Source organism: Pocillopora damicornis, chromosome 5 (assembly GCF_964200805.1).
Source record: "Pocillopora damicornis chromosome 5, jaPocDami1.2, whole genome shotgun sequence".
Classification (NCBI taxonomy): Eukaryota; Metazoa; Cnidaria; class Anthozoa; order Scleractinia; family Pocilloporidae; genus Pocillopora; species Pocillopora damicornis.
The window spans coordinates 14,354,353-14,369,798 of NC_142674.1; the positions used below are offsets into that span (position 1 = coordinate 14,354,353).

Below are 15,446 nucleotides of genomic sequence, written 5' to 3' on the forward strand. Positions count from 1 at the left end.
GTTTGTAAAACGCCGTAAAAAATGATAAGTACAGCTGTAAGCATTTTCTACTGCTCTGTAAACATCAGTGCCGGGCGTATTTTTTTAAAACGGTGAAATTGGAGTGTAGCCTCTTTCTATCAAATGGATGATTCTAGAGATATCTTCTGGCGGCGTTTAATTTTAGGGTTAAGAGCATGCCGTTTGGAGCACTTGAGATATCTTGTGATTGACGAGGCAGACCGAATGGTCGGGCAAGGCCACTTTCAAGAATTATCTTCTATATTGGAGCTCATTCAAAGAAAGAGGCAATGGACTTCAATTTCCATCGGAGCTTCAATTTCTTTCAGCCTTCTCTTTCTGAAATTAATGGTTTTCATGACTGTCAACTTGTAAACGGAGGTAAATGACTCTCTTTTTATCAAATTTTAACTTTAACGTTTCCTTTTCGCAGTGATTATGATGAAGATGAGGGAACTGCAAAGCGAAGACATCTACAGAAGTTTATTTTCTCTGCAACTTTAACTCTTCCAAAGTCGTTTAAGAGGAAAGGAAAAGAAAAGAAGATCACAAGCGAAGAAGGCTTTGGTAAATCACGGCATATTTGACTCAGAGTAATAGAAGCTAGAGATAGTATCAACGTATTTTATCAGCTATTACTAAGGAATGAAATGTTTTATATAGTCCATCATTTAAAACCCGAAAATTTGCTGCTTTATGAAGTGTGTCGAAGCTTGTATTGTGTTGTTTTGCTTTTTTCTTTGTTATCTAACATCCTAGTTAAACACGATTAAGTTGACCGGCTTTTGTTCTTCCGTTAACAGGAATACTCTTTGTATTTTACGTTTTTAATGTCACCGATGGACAAAGTTAGGCAGCTGAAGAACAGTTGTAAAATTATCGATGTCACCAACAAGAGAGGAACCGTAGACAGATGCAAAGATCTCATGTGTAATTGAAGAGAAGGTTTGTAATAGTTGAGCTGACAAGGAAGAGAAACACTTCAAGATCCAGGATACAATTTTTATTACTTTTTATTATTGGTTTGAGCCAAATGCATCGACACGTACACCGCACTGTCTAGGAACATGATCCATGGAGGTGTACCAAGTGAAATCGAAGGAGAACTACAAAACATACAGAGAGTATAGTTTACGAACTAACCGACCAATGGAATTTACTTTATTTATAGACTATAACTGGGTCGCCTTGACTGATTAAAACCCGCCCCTCTCCTCCCTCGGAGAATATTTAAAGCTAGATAGGACTTACACCAGCAAAATAAATTTTGGCTGATTTTTTTCTTGCCTGTTAGATTTAAGCAAAGTGCGAGTGGCTTACTTCTGGCTACAGGTGTGGCCGCCAGAGGTTTGGACATACCAGCTGTTGAGCATGTAATTCACTATCAAGTTCCGAAGGACCTTGATGTAAGTACGTGTAAGTATGTGTGTACGGTTGGTTAGCTTGTGCAGTTGGTTAGCCTGTGCGGCAGGCGGGAACGGGAGCGATTGCTTTTTGGCGGCAGTGCTTTCATTCTCCGCAAAACTCTACCCTGACAAAAGGCTTCGGAAGTCACGCTGCTTCAACCAACCATGCGCGTTGACCAAGGTGTGGGCTACAAGTCTCAACTGTAAGAGAAGCTCAGCCAGAAACCTCTAAATTTATTTTATTGCATTTATTTACTTATAACTAAATCTTCATTTTCTAAATCTTCGTTTTGTTTCCGATTTGAGTTAATGTGTGAGGTTCACCTACCGAAATCAAAATGTAATTCATTTAAGTTAATGAGTTTTGATTTAGGAAAAAAATTGACTCTGTTCTCCAAATGCAGTTTATATGAGAGGAGCAGCTTGTCATCGTTTATCGTCCTCAGTTGTATCTCATTTAATAGTGAACTGTTGTGTAATGATGTAACCACAATGTAAGTATTAACTTTAGCGCAACCATCTCATGTGATCCTGCGTTCCTAAATTCTTTCTCTGTGTTCGTTAACAGCTTTACATTCACCGCAATGGACGGACAGCTAGAGTAAGCAGGGAAGGTCTGAGTGTCGTTCTTGTTGGCCCCAGAGGAAGTGGGATCATACAAGAAAATTATGAAGACGCTTAATGGAGGTAATGTGTCTTTATTATGTCCAAAGTATCTCTTTAATAGTTAAGAGTAAATGCCAGTAAAAATCAAGGAAAATTAAAAAAACGTGGCCACGGTCAAAAAATCGATTTCGCTCATACTTTGTCAGTTTGAAGGCCTAGGTAAGTAACTGAAGGATATGAGGTTAGTTTTTTGAAATATTCCATATAACGGAAGAAAACCACGAAAAACGGTCACCCTACCGGAAGCTCGGATTTCACCTGGCGGAAACTCGAAATTTTACACTTTTCAGCTTCTCGCTAAACAGACGTTTACATAGCTGTGAATCTTTCTTAAGTATAATTGAATACATTGATTCTTCCTTAGTCAAACCATGGGAATTATTTTTATCTCTGCTTATTTGTGAGCGAACTGAGACCCGATTAAGAAGACACACTTTTCTCATTTACGCGAAGGTGTAAAATAATCCAAACTCAGCGACGAAAAAAGCTGACCGGTAGTTCTTCAAATCCTCTGATATTATAACCAAAGACAGTTCAGTCATTGATTTTTAGGTCTACGGTTTTAAATCTTTAGGATCTAGTAGCACTTTTGCATGAACGCCGATCAAAATTCGATAAAATTCCAATTGAGCGCCTTTGAAATCTACAACTCTACATAACAAAGCACTATTGAATAGATTAACTCCTCGGCCAAAGTTTGTACATAAAACATAAGGGTTTTGCTTTTTTAGCGGTTTGAAGCGTTTTAAAAATATATATTAATGTTAAATATTATCTACACAGGTAAAACAAACTATGAAACACCAAAATTACCACGAGCTGAAATTAAATCTCACAGGCTCGCTCCCTAATCTGCGTCACGCACGAGCGACTTAGCTACAATTAGTACAGTAACAAACAGATATTTACATCCGTTGATTTTAAATAAGTCGTATTTTTAAAATATCTTACTCAAAGATGTGCCAGGTTTCCCAGTTAACTTGCTGAAAAAAAAAAGAAAACCTTAATAGTAATTCTAGCTCAATTAGAATTGATTTTATTTAGTATGAGAAGTTTTGTGCCGTCGAAAACCAATCGGAAGTAACTGTTTCCACGAAAAGCAAATATTGCATCGTTCTCTAAATAAACAAATCTACTTAACCTTATAACCAGAGTATGTTGTTGGCGAAGTTAATAGACATACATAAGAACGACGTCTTGCTCGTTCTTGAATACTGTCGGTGGGATTTGCGGCGCAGACGAACGCACTTGCTAAGTAACTTCGTCACACTGTTCACGCTGTGTAACAAGGATATAAAACATCGCACGAAGTCCTAAAAAACTCTCCGGACTTGAACCAGAATTGATTTTAGCAAGATTGCGTGTTTTTAAAAGCCAACGAGTTTATTGGAGATGACTACCCGTACCGTCTCATCGTGTCACTTAGGCATAACCTGACACGATGTCGATAGTTTCGACTCCTGATGGCCGAGAGCACTCGGATTTCTTTTTTTCCGAGTACGCCTGTGTCACTTACTGAATAATACATCATTCTCATTTATTCACCAGGCTTAAAAATATTTTATCACATTTATTCCATTGCGCGTATGCCACATATGACATTCCAATCCTAGCAGTATGCAGGATGTTTGTCCCATGAAGCACTCGGATTTTTTTTCCGATTATGCCTGTGTCACTTACTGAGTAATACATCATGTTCAAAAGTATTAATTTTTGCATCGTACAGAAAGTTGTTTCGGGTCACTCAGCAAGAGCTGTGAAAAGTAGCTGCACTGGAATAGGAATATATTTTTTCCAATCCATGAAGATATTTGACCTTTCAAAATAGCTCGTCCCTATGGGCTCAGGTAAATAACAACTAAAAAATGTACTACCAAGCAGGAACTGTCTCCAATGAGTTTTGTATCCTCTTCATTCTGTTGTCCAATGCGACTATTAAAAACACTATGAGTTTTACGACTTGCATGTTTTATTGATTGCGCTTGTCAAACAACACTATAGTCTGTCATTGCTAGAGAAAATAAAGTTTAATTTTGACAATATTCGATGAAAAATACTAAGAATTTTCCAAAGAGGGCACCGAAGAATAAATAATGTGCACTGTCATTTTTACGACATTTAAAAAGGAGGGAAGGGGGTGGGGGAAAGGATTTAACAACCATACTACTCTCTCTACCCAACCACCCACAAAGTGCACAGTTTGCACAGTATACTAGTGGAAACGTCACATCAACATTTATATGTTTACGTTTAATAGCACAATAACGGTCGTTGCATCACTCCAATATGGCCATTTCCCCACAAAACCATATTTAAGTAGATCTTTGATCAATCTTGTACGTCAAGCTTTGTTACTTTGAATTTTTCTTGGCTTCTTGCGGAGACAATTTCAAACTTTTTAGCCCTAAAACTTTGAATGGATATACAACTATAATTAGCTTACATTACGTGACTGGTTGGCTGGTTTAATTCGGTGGCAGCCTTGAGGTGGTCGCCATACCATTAGTGTATCTACCTCTTCACTGAACACACTTTTAAAAAAAGATAACGATCAAATGAAACGATTTTTTCGAAAGAAAATAAATGATGTTATCTTGTATACAATTATGCGCAAGGCATAATTAGTCAACAGAAGACAGTTTATTAATCTGCTTATGAGGTACAGCTGCACTCGCCTACAAGCTTTGAAAGACGACTAATAAACGGATTCTTTCGTCTTTGTGTTATATCAGAGACGTCCACACCAAGTTCATCGCAAATACTGCGCAGCATGTCCACACTCAGTGACATCAGCTTTTTCTTGCCCATGCGCATGAGTTCACAGATGTTGTAACCTGACGACGATACAATGGGGTGCTGAAGGGAAACCTCTCTCATCACTTGCGCACAGATTTCAGATTGGATTACTTGTTCTTGTGATGCTCTGTCATCTTTTCTAGTGGTCTCTTCGTCCGACTCTTCCCGGTTCACTGTACTGGGAGGAAGCCTTTTCTTTGCTGCCAGTCGTGAGAAGAATCCAGTGATTTGCTGTCCTGTTAGCACTTCTTCTGGTAGAAATCGACGAGCTCCTAACTCGTCCCTTGAAGATCTCATCATTTTTGAGACTTCATTCGGATCTGCTTTCCTTCCACTCTGCTCGCCAATTTCAAATTGTTGTTTCAAAAATTCATTCTGTTTTTGCGTAAAACGTGACTTCTTTGTGATTGTCTTAAGTGCCCATCCCATTGTAAGGGGCGAAAAGCATTGGCTGTTTTGTTCTTCACATTATAACTGCACAGTGGAAATCCTGGTACCTTCATCCATTAGCTTTGAAGCATATCCTCGTTTTGCTTTGTCATACAGCGTTTCCTGTTCAGGTAGTCACTTGTGTTTCCCCGTGTCTAGATGTGCTTGTAATGATACAAAGCGGCTGTATGCTTTAATGCACTCTTCCTCGGGGCATGGGAAAAGTGGCGAGGCTTGCTCGTTTTCACCATCATCATCTTCTTGTTCTCGGCTATTGGCATCACTGGCTGCGTTTGGATCACTTGCAGATTTTTTATGTACATGTCTGTGTCTCACCTTCTTGAAAGATGGCTTAGTACTCAATTTCTGCGATGGGGGATCAACCACTTCAAGAGTTTCCGGGACCTGCAAAACTCCTTCAAACTGAGACCACGGTAGCAACTTTCCAGGACCCACATTAAATGCCCTCCACGCTCGTATTCCGTTCTCCTCATACTTGAAGTTGTTGAGTAAGCTTACACCATCCCATTTGACGTGCCGAGTGCTTGACGGGTTGAATGTAACGTAACTAGCCTTAGCGCAAGATCCTGGACCAGACTCTATGGCTGTTTTGAGCTGAATTGCTGTTGTCACATCATTGCCCTCGTTTACATATCTTCCAATGTCTCCTTTAATAGTCGCTGCTTGGCGGTCGCATATTCCTTTTCCACCTTGAGGATCGGAAAAGTCGTTCTGTTCCACGCCCACGCCAGCAATGTCGCCTGCAAATTTTGCTGACGATAGTGTATCCGCTGTGGTAACAGCCGGCATTATCTTGTTTATAAAACGCCCTTTCTAATTCCGGCATTTCCTTCTTCAGCGAAACAAGACAATCCTGCATTATCGATACCATTACAGCACTGTCTTGTAAACAGTTCTGAAAGACATGTACGAATGTTTGAGACTCAAACTGCTCGCCTTCTTCCGACTTCCTAATAGCAACTGTTATGTGCCATGGTAAACCGCGCTTAGCAAATCAGTCTGATTGCGGCTCTCGAAATTTTCGGGGCATAAATTTCATTGCCCAATCCTGCACTAGTAACACGTCGCATTTGCTCTTCATTTTAGCTAGAACAGAACATGTGGCCTGATCTTGGTGAACGGAGCGCAACTGGTGGGCTTTCCAGCTCATGATATTATTTGGTCAACTTTCATTCTCCTGTTTTCTTGGCGAGGAATCGGTTCTGCTCTACCATGAAGCAGGGTGTGGTGTCGCGCTATGTCAAAGCGGTAACTTGTCAGGGTTGGGATAAATTCTTGCACCTCTTTGAAAGACAACTTGTCAGCCAGGATTGAGAGTATTTGCCGACGGGTACTCCAGTGTTGAGCGTTCAAATAACTCTCGGCAAACGCTTGAAGAAGCTCCACTTCCTTACAACTTTTCCCGCCAGTTGTTCTTCGATTCACTTAGCGCTCACATAATTCCCTCCATAAGCAATTCGAATCTTCAGGAGCAAGGACTTCCATTACTGCTGAAGCACACTGTTCAGCTTTTCTCAAATAACGGCGTTTAGTACGGCTTTGAGCTACATTCCATGGTACTGATAGTACGTGGCGGACTGGGCTGGTGTCATGAAGCTGTAGAAGGCGATTGAGCTGTTTCAGGGATTCACCTTGCACATAGTTTATGTCATCTTCGCTTTCTTGCGAATCTTCGTCTGGCACGTAAAGGCTCTCTCGTTTAGATCTACCTTCTTTGCATTCAGTATCAGTGATCGGTACAGGAAGGGAAATATCAGTGTCAACTTCATGATCGACGTGTAGTGCGAAAAAGTTAAAATATTTTCTATATACAATGAACAAAAGATTCGCCCACGATTCGTGGGCCAGTTCGACATTTCTAGTAAAGTTAGTGTTAAAACACCTATGACTTCCTTATATCATTCACGAACCCTGCTTCCGACTCTGGATTACCTAGTTTTCCAGCTAAACTTTAAATTAACAAAATTCTAATTAAGAGCTGTCTAATTTCGGCTGCCATGGACACATATCATAGGACAAGTAAACGACGTCATAATGATTTTGGATTGTGAGTTTGTATGACTTTGTGAAGTGAAAGGATGAATGCTTATTGGTGGCCTGAAGAAACGTTTAGAGATAGGCTGACATGACAGAAAGACTATAAGGTCTCTGATAAGCGATATAACTGGGAAAGTGTTTTGCCGCCGGTATTTCATATTATGTAATAAAGCATGTGCGTATACTCACCAGGTTTAGCTTGTTCAACATGACAGGACGGAAAATGCGTGCACTGTAAGTACCTCCCGTTGTCCTAATACAAAGCCTTAGAAAAGTTTTTTAAGGCTTTGTATGGGACAACGGGAGGTACTTACAGTGCACTCGTTTTCCGTCCTGTCATGGTTTCGGCGATCTCTGAAACTTCAGCGGTCATCTGCCATTTCTCAGGTGCCCTTTCCTTATACACACTAAGCATCTTTCTGCATTTTACGCAAATTTCTTTAGAAAAAACATAGTCAAACTCCCGTCAAAACTCCGAAATTACCGAAAGGCGCGTATTTTTTAAACACAAAAGTCTGAAGTTTTGTCGACCCACAGAATAAAATAACAATCGAAAGTTGACTGCGCGATAAGAGGTGAGAAGAAGGGGGGGAGTAGCATTGTGATTAGACTATCCCTTTTTTTTGTTTATTGTTTATATCTTTCTCAAGTAGCTTTTTGCGAAACGAAATTGAAATGTTTTAAACAAAGTAAATTAACCCCTACTAATCGAATTCCAGGTGCGTACTGTAAGTTACAGACCGTGAAACGAGGTTAGTAAGATATTCATTATGTCTCTGAGGTCAATCGGGCGCGCGGGAATGGAAACTAGTTAAAGTTTAGTGGGCCGCGCAAAATTGACCAATCACACCCCGCGTACGAACTGAGAGATACTGATAAAAAATAGGAACTCATTGTATACATGTGGGTAGTGCTGTGCACGCGCTGCGGACCTGTTTGTTTACGGACACCGGCACTCACTCACTCACTCACATACCTGGCGACAAAGTGGGTAGGGCACTATACAGTGCACACACTAATATAAGCGCAATCCATAAAAAAATGAGAGGCATTAAATAAAGGTTGTTATAAAAAAATTGGATTGGACAACTGAATGAAGAGATAAGTAACGAAATGTCCTTCATCAACCTTACTTATTTCTCTCCGTCGTTTAAACAAATGATTCTTTCATATAATCTCAAGTCATCAGAATGAATAGACTAAAAATAATTCATTGGAGACAGTTTCTGTTTGGTAGAACATCAAGTAGTTGGTTGCTTACCTGAGCCCACAGGGACGAGCTGTTTTGAAAGCTCAAATATCTTCATGGATTGGAATAAATTTATTCCTTTTTCCAGTGCGGGTGCCTTCCTCAGCTCCTTGCAGTGACCAGAAACAACTTCCGGGATGGTGCAAAGATTACCCGTCCTTCGCCAACCTAAACCTAACTTGGCACGATGAACTGGACAGATAGTCATATCCGATAAATTCGCCGGCTTTTGAAAACATCCACATCTCGCCAAAATTAATTCTACCTCCGTTTCAATTCCGGAAAATTTCAACGACTTTTTGTGATTTTTGATATCCCTGTTACACCGCGTGAGAGGTGTGACGGAAGTTGAAGAACTTGTGCGTTCGTCTGCGCCGCAAATCCCACCAACAATATTCAACAACGAGCAAGACCTCGCTGTTCTATGAAGTTCCCCGACAATAAACTCTGGTTTTAGATGCAATGTTTCACAGATAAAGATAATTCGATTTATTTATTTATAGAACGATGCAATTTTCGTGAGAACAGGTACTTCTGATTGGCTATCGACGGCATAAAGCTTCTCATTCTTAATAAAATCAATTCTTATCGTTTCAGCAAGTTAACTGGGGAACCTGGTACATCGTTGAGTAAGATATTTTAAAATAAGACTTATTGTAAATTAACCGATGTAAATATCTGTTTGTTACTGTACGCTCGTGCGTGACGCAGATTAGGGAGCGAGCCTGTGAGATTTAATTTCAGCTCGTGGTAATTTTGGTGTTTCATAGTTTGTTTTACCTGTGTAGATAATGTTTAACATTAATATATATTTTTAAAAGGTTCAAACCGCTAAGAAAGTAAAATCCTCATGTTTCATGTATAAACTTTGGCCGAGGAGTTAATTTATTCAATAGTGCATTGTTATGTAGAGTTGTAGATTTCAAAAGCGCTCAATTGGAATTTTATCGAATTTTGATCGGCGTTCATGCAAAAGTGCTACTAGATCCTAAAGATTTAAAACCGTAGACCTAAAAATCAATGACTGAACTGTCTTTGGTTATAATATCAGAGGATTTGAAGAACCACCGGTCAGCTTTTTTCGTCGCTGAGTTTGGATTATTTTACACCTTCGCGTAAATGAGAAAAGTGTGTCTTCTTAATCGGGTCTCAGTTCGCTCACAAATAAGCAGAGATAAAAATAATTCCCATGGTTTGACTAAGGAAGAATCAATGTATTCAATTATACTTAAGAAAGATTCACAGCTATGTAAACGTCTGTGTAGCGAGAAGCTGAAAAGTGTAAAATTTCGAGTTTCCGCCAGGTGAAATCCGAGCTTCCGGTAGGGTGACCGTTTTTCGTGGTTTTCTGCCGTTATATGGAATATTTCAAAAAACTAACCTCATATCCTTCAGTTACTTACCTAGGCCTTCAAACTGACAAAGTATGAGCGAAATCGATTTTTTGACCGTGGCCACGATTTCTGTGATTTTTACTGACAATCACTCTTAAACTCTAAGAGGTTATTTGCAAATCCCCCTTTAAGGTAAAGTATAGCGTTTATACAGACCCATGTGGCACATGGGGCCGGTGCTTAATTCCAGTTTCCTTTAGCATGAAGCGGCTAGGAGTATTGCTACTCCCCCTGGATGGGATGCCAGTCCATTGCAGGGTTACCCCCAGCATATTTGCTGGTACCCATTTGTACACCTGGGTGAAGAGAAGCTCTGTGAGAGTAAAGTGTCTTGCCTAAGAACACAACACAATGACCCCGGCCAGGGTTCAAACCCGGACCACTCGATCCGGAGTCGAGCGCACTAACCATGACGCCACCTTTAAGGTGCCATAGTCTAAATCTCCTTTTTAGTTAGATAAAACTTCATGCCTCAACGTTAGTATGCATATTCTACATGCATACTGTTCTCTATCATACCTCTAACCTTGTTAATTTTTTTCGGCCTTCAAAACTGGCCTTCACGGCAACTTCGAACTACCCGCGTTCTCCATCTTTTTAGGTGCGCGAGGCATTTTGGGTTGATGACGTGTAATGGTTGCTCCGTACTTTCGTAGTTGGGGTTATCCAAGGGTTTTCCCTAGCAAAATGGCTAATTGCGAAGCGTTCGAGTGCTCTAGTCCGGTAAAAACCAAGCAGGATCCCCTGCCAAAATACCACATTTATTGACGTGCATGATTCATGCCATTGAAAGGATGTTTCTTCCAAAAGATTTGCGTATGCGTTCGGAGCATTTCGAGAACCATTGCTTTCATAGATCATTTCTAATGCAAGTACGGATAGCTTTGAACAGGTTTTTATTAATTTCCGGAGTGAAAATTTTAGGATTATTTAGCTTAAAGGTCTTTTAAATAAGACTATGAATCGCAAATGGCATCTCTTCCGATTAATAGTATGAAAGCGTCTTCTATCACGATTAATAATCGTGGTAAGTACGACTATTAATCGCGTATGAACTCCTTAATAATCGTGTTTGGCTGGCTTTTAGACTTACTAGTCGTACATCGCACGGTTAACAATCGCATCTGACAGCAAATGCCCTTATTTATCGCAAGGAAACGTACTCTTCTCCGAAGAAAGTTCAAGGTCAACTTTTTTTGAAGGGCCACCATTACGACCAAAAATTCAGAATTTAGTATTTCTTCGCACATGGCTTTTTAGGCAATAAATGTCACATAATTGAAGTTTTCTCGGGTTTAAGTTCTAAGTGAACTTCATTTCTGTTCAAAAAGTGTGTTTACCAACTACATTTCCTTTGTTTTTCGTTCTTCTACGAAGTACAGAGCGGGCTTACGGTGTCGTAAAAGACGCGACTAGCACTTCTTTTCAACGATAATGTACACAAATACGTTAATTTCGATTAAATTGAATTTTTGCTGGGAAAAAATACAAAAAACAGCCAAATAAGTCAAGCTACGTCAAATACTTCCCTAATAACAGCTTCTTGGGAAGCTGAACGTCGGTTTACGAGCAAGTGACAGATGAAAACGGTGGCGGTGAAGAGTGCCAAAGATGGAATATGATAAAATTCTTTCACGCTTGGATAACTTGCATCCCCTTGCACAAGTAGTCTTGGATATGCGGAATTGGAAATTTTCAGGCTTTATCCATTTAAAGAAAAAAGAAAGCAATGTGTCACTGATATCCTTTTTCCTTTTTTTATTTTTGTTTGGAGATACGTAATCCAAACAAAAAAATGCGTTGCATTTAGATGAGCGAAACAGAAAGAGAAATATTTGAGTCGCGGCTAAATTTCTCCACGCTGCTAGACTCTTTCCAAAACTAGTGTGTTTGCGAAGTGGGTTCTTCAGGGGCAATAGGGAGAATAATCTATCGGAATGGAAAAACCATTTTCGATTTTTGTTGCTGAATAGTTTTTTAGAGTTTACAATGTCACGCCGATTCGGTAAGATGCAGGCGGTGTGCGCACTCCGATTGCGTTGCATTGTGCTAGCTTTATTTTCAATATGGCGGTGAAAGCAGCAAAAATCGGCAGATTTTTAATGAACATTCCGTAAAAGTTAGGCCGTTCATTTTTCCTTTCACTATAGATAAATGTAATTTGATTTATTTTGAATTTGCAAAAATATTTTTTTGTACGTATTTGTCCCGTATTCTACGGTTCCCAAGGACAAACGCAGTCACTATTTTTCAGTAAGTAATTTGAGACCGGTTTTCGAGAAGGTCAAGTTTGATGTACGTCTTAGTTTGGAGCCTTTAAAAGATTTGGATGGCCGCTTTGATTCTACTTCAACGGCTCTGACCAAACGCTCTCAAACGGTACATGTGTTTCTCGCTTTTTAAGTGATAGTGTTTGAGACCGATTATGGCTAAGAGCAGGCCTATTGTTGCGTTACACAGCGTTACTATCGTATACTCAATTGTGTTGTAAATCTACTTTCCTAGGTAAAAGGAAATTCACTAATGGCGAGTGTTGTATGGTAAATCTACTTACTTGATCACTGAATGAAGGAGAGGTGAATTAGAGCAACGAAAGGAGTCACTTGCCAATAAATAACAGTCTACAATGCACACGGCGACAAGTCGGATAACCGGAAATCAGAAGGTTGTCGATGGTTAAAAGGTGTTGATAGGCTTGAGCGAGTCCTGCCATTCGCTTGCGCTTTTAAATCTGCTAACCTGAAAGCTTAGCTGTTATAAGGATATTATTTAAGGACTTTTGTTTGCGATGTGATAATAAAGATTACTTTTAAGGCTTCCCCTCCCAAATTATCCATTTAGGGTGAGATTTAGAGTAACTCTCTAATCTGTAAAAGTTGTTTCCAAAGGGCTGTGTGAAAAAATCCATCCGTGGGGGGCGGGAGTGGGATGAAATTACGAAATCTATGCTACAAATGCTATATTACAATGCTTAATTAGGAAAGTTCTTCATTTCACTGTCAATTGTTTTAGCGTCCGATAAATATTCCGTTTATTGTTTTTAAGTGCTCTTCTTCATGATGACGTCAGGGATTGTCTATGAGGGGGACAGAATTGTCTAGAACAATAGTAATTCGTTTAAAACTCGCTTTGGTAAGAAAAGTTTGAACTCAAATGGCCTGGGACTCAAATATGAGATGCACTAATGTTTAATAAGCAATATTTATTGCACTTGATGGCTGTCACCGCTTTTCTTTGGTCTATAAAACGAATTTTATCTCAATTTTTTTTTGTGTTGTAGCTGTTTTGTCCCCCTCCCGCAACAATGATTCTTTGCGTTTAAACAATAGATTGTTTTGATGTGACGTCATTATGAATAAGGGCAATTCAGACCTCGTTTTGTTTTGTTCGCTATGGCGGTCGAAAATTTTAACTACTTTTGTAGTTCTTGACACATGTCATTGTTTGTATAATCTCGTCTCGTTATATGCGCGTAAGTAATATATAATAGTCTAATTACTGTATGTATTAATGCATATAATTTAAGGTAGTTCGGGACTTAGAGGAAAGTTTTGAAACCTTGCATAAACAAAGATCGATACAAGTGAAGTTCAGAAATAAATGAAATAAAAATGGGGGTCACCGCGCTCGTTTCAAAATAAGAGGGGGTAAACTTCAGCAATCTTCCGTATGTTCGGGGTGGTTTCTTTCAAGCCTCATGAGAAGGGAAGTCCCTTTTTCCACATGGGCAATAAAGATGTTGAAGATGAAATACCCGTTTTATTAATCCACGCCAAGACAGATCTTCAAGTGGCTTCGACGCCAAATTGAAAAGTACCGGTACTCAATTCTTTCTGAGTTAGAAAACTGGCTCCATTTACAATTCGCAAACCATACGCCACATATGCATAATATAACTTTGATTTCAATTTAATAGCGTTGACGTCGACCTTATAAGGCGCTAGTAAATACGTAAAGTGAATAATTTTAGTCTTGAAAAAGTCACTGTCGTTACATTTCTTCGCAGCGGTTTGAACGGTTACCTGAATGGCATGAATTTTGTTGCATTTATCAAAGATGACCAAGTCAAAGGCGTTGGTATTAGGACAATGGACTATCATTGCACTATATTTATCTCTAGTTATCTGTTCTATCGATTTTCTCGTATCTGTTTTGCTTTGATGTCCACACAAATTTAAGTAGGAGCTAGCAGCAGTGGAACTACATGCCTCTTCCTTGAAGGAATACTCATTTTTCACACATTCCTTGAGATTGCTAAATATCAGCTTCTCCCAATATTTGCCAACTAAGTTGCCAGGTCTCCCTGCAGATAGGCCTTTTATGGTATCCACCTGATGAAAAGATGGAGCCTCATTATACTTTATGCTTTGGGGCGTGACACGCTGAATGAATGGTGAATGAAGCCATAATTATTTCTTTCATTTACCAAACGCAGGGATGTATCGAGCCTGGTCCACCGCGGTCAAACGTCCAACGCGGTTTTCGTTTTATTTAGTGGGATTTTATTTAATGTAAGCAAGGATGAGTAAAAAAATTAGTTCACGTTATTACCTTTTAATTTTTCTCAAAATGATGATCTTTTTTTTCCGTGGAAAACTGACCAAAACTCTTTGCGCCTGATCCAAATTATGTTGACAAATGGCACCGAAGATTCTGCGGTTCACAGTATTTAGAACTTCTTTGGTAAACTTTCAAAACGTTTGGTAAATTTTGGTAAATATGTTGGCAATATATTAAACTTTAATAAACAGTGAAAACGACTACCTTAACCTTTAAGTACTTTGTTTAACTTTTGCAAATTTCTCTCGTTTGACCGCGGTTAACCAGCCTATAAACCTGTAGATTTGTTCCCCGTGGGGCGGGGTGGGGGGGGGGGGGAGTTCGGCTCCCATACTGAACTGACACTAGGGGGGCTCGGCTGTGGCCCTAAAAATGACCCCTAAAAGGCACTGTAGGTTGACTGAAAAGCTGATCGAAAATGATATTTTTGTACTCTGCTTTACATGACAAATCAGTTGACTGACTTATTGGCATCTGGTTATCGGTTACCCATTTCAGATGTGTCATGAAGAATTCGACATGTTTTGGTTGTCTGCTCATTCTAGCGCTTAATTTGTTGTTAATAGACGAGGTACTAGTCGAGCACATTTACTATAATGTTTTGCATGGAAAAAATGTTGTCTGTTTACCAAACGGGGAATCGGTAGCCTGTAACTGAAATTCTGAAATCGGTAACCGGTAACTGAAAGTCTGAAATCGGTAACCGGTAACCAGATTCCAATTAGTAATCAATTGACACCCTAAATGGTACCAAGTTAATTATAAAATTGTTTTTTTCAACAGCCCCCCTAAATAGTACCATATTTGGAATTTTACACTCAAAATGGTACGGCCGAGCCCCCCTGTCAGTTCAGTATCGGCCCCCCACCCCAGGATTTGATCGCCAGA

At 39.6% G+C, this 15,446-nt stretch overlaps 1 long non-coding RNA gene and 1 pseudogene across 1 annotated transcript; one reads left to right on the forward strand and one right to left on the reverse strand.

Moving 5' to 3' along the window:
- The first annotated feature begins 433 nt into the window (after positions 1–433).
- On the forward strand, positions 434–12,813 carry LOC149045498 (uncharacterized). The gene is made up of 5 exons (XR_016187260.1): positions 434–567; positions 804–945; positions 1,295–1,406; positions 1,975–2,093; positions 12,504–12,813. It is a non-coding gene; the product is annotated as an uncharacterized LOC149045498 (long non-coding RNA).
- LOC149045499 (uncharacterized) lies at positions 4,686–6,471 on the reverse strand (annotated as a pseudogene).
- Positions 12,814–15,446: the final 2,633 nt, after the last annotated feature.